Raw genomic sequence first — 2,500 nt, forward strand, 5'->3', positions numbered from 1 at the left:
CTATTATGATTCTTCTTCTTTTTTATCCCCTTCCTGGATCAAGTCAAACATAAATACTTGTGTTACCCTCATCCCCGGTCCTATCAATAAGGCTATTAGCTGTTTTTGCACCTCTCATAGCCACGCCGTTATTAACACCTTATCGGTTTTCTTATCCTTCTCCTTATCTTCACTCCTTTGTCTTCCTCACGTTCTGTAATAGTTTCTTGCCTCTCTTGTTGGTGGCTGCGTATTCTTTGGTCATTTTTGCCGCTCTTACCAATCGTGGTGTGTTACCTATGTCCCCCCCCCCCAACCCTCGCTCCTCCGTTCTCCACTGTCCAACTATCTAAAATTCATTTTGTCTCTCCTTTCGATGGGATTCTTTTCCTATCTTTATTGTTTTATTACATTTCTTAAATGTTCTTGTTCTTCCTCTCTCTCTCTCTCTCTCTCTCTCTCTCTCTCTCTCTCTCTCTCTCTCTCTCTCTCTCTCTCTCTCTCTCTCTCTCTCTCTATCTCTCTCTCTATCTATCTATCTATTTATTCATCTTTCCCTCTCGCTCGCTCATTCACCAATCCACTGAAACACACACACACATACACATGCACACGTATACGCTTATGATATACATACATCTTCACATACACATATCCACACACACACACACACACACACACACACACACACACACACACACACACACACACACACACACACACACACACACACACACACACACACACACACACACACACACACACACACACACACACACACACCTCTCATGGCGCTGTGGTTAGAGCTCTGGCCTGCCACTACGGAGGTCCGGGTTCGATCCTCGCCCGGGGCTGAAATAATATCAGTATCGCAGCGCTGAGGGGTGTTACTCCAACTCTCGTGGGCGGGGAGTTGGGTGTGTGTGTGTGTGCAAGGTCATAGCATTACCCATAGATCGGACCTACAAACTCTGAGCTCTCTTCCAGGAGGGAAATAGCTGTCGATCACGAGTCCAACACGTGATCCAAAGACCAAGTGAATACACACACACACACATACACACACACACACACACACACACACACACACACACACACACACACACACACACACACACACACACAAACACATTTGTGGAGCAGTTGGTAGAGTTCCAGGCTGTCACTACGGCGGTCCGGGTTCGAGTTCCACCCAGGGCTGAAATAATTTTAGTATCGCTGCGCTGCGGGTTGTAACTCCAACTTTCGTGTGCGGGGAGTTGGGTGTGTGTGTGTGCGTGTAAGGTCATAGTATTACCCATACATCGGTCATATATGAGCTCTAAGCTCTCATCCTGGAGGGAAATAACTGTCGATCACGAGTTCAACACGTGATCCAGGACCATGGTGAATCACCGCCCCACCCCCACACACAAACACACACACACGTCTCAGTGGCGCGGTTGGTAGAGTACCAGACTGCCAGTACGGAGGTGCCGGTGGTGTCTGGTTCAAATCCTGCCCAGGGCTGAAGTTACTTCAGTATCGCTGCGCTCCGACTCTCGTGGGCGGAGAGTTGGGTGTGTGTGTGCGTGTAATGTCATAGCATTACCCATAGATCGGTCATACGAGCTCTGAGCTCTCTTCCGGGAGGGAAATAGCTGTCGATCACGAGTCCAACACGTGATACAAAGACCAAGGTGAATCACACACACGCACACGCACGCACGCACACACAAGAACACACACAGACACACTAACGCACCCACAAACACACACACGCACACAAACACATACACATACACACACACACGACTCGATGGCGCGGTCCGTGTTTAATTCCCACCAAGGGCTGAAATATTTTCAATATCGCTGCGCTGCGAGTCGTTACTTCAACTCTCGTGCACGGGGAGTTGGATGTGTGTGTGCGTGTAGGTCACAGCATTACCCATAGATCGGTCATATATAAGCTCTGAACTCTCTTCTGGGAGGGATATAGCTGTCGCCCACGAGTCCAACACGCGATCCAAGACGATGATGAACCACACACACAAACACACACACACACACACACACACACACACACACACACACACACACACACACACACACACACACACACACACACACACACACACACACACACACACACACACACACACACACACACACACACACACACACACACACACACACACACACACACACACACACACACACACACACACAAACACACACAAACACACACACACAAACACACACACACACACACACACACACACACACACACACACACACACACACACACACACACACACACACACACACAAACACACACACACACACACACACACACACACACACACACACACACACACACACACACACTTGGATGAAGAAATGATTAAAAAATATTAGTCACATTGATTAGAACTGGAATATGCAGCGACACTATGGACACCCAGTACTAAAAAGAATATAAGGAAACTAGAAAGAATACAGAGAGCAACAACAAAGTTGGCACCAGCTCTTTCCAAATTAA

Source organism: Oratosquilla oratoria, chromosome 31 (genome assembly GCF_046742065.1).
Source record: "Oratosquilla oratoria isolate Oo_2021 chromosome 31, ASM4674206v1, whole genome shotgun sequence".
NCBI lineage: Eukaryota > Metazoa > Arthropoda > Malacostraca > Stomatopoda > Squillidae > Oratosquilla > Oratosquilla oratoria.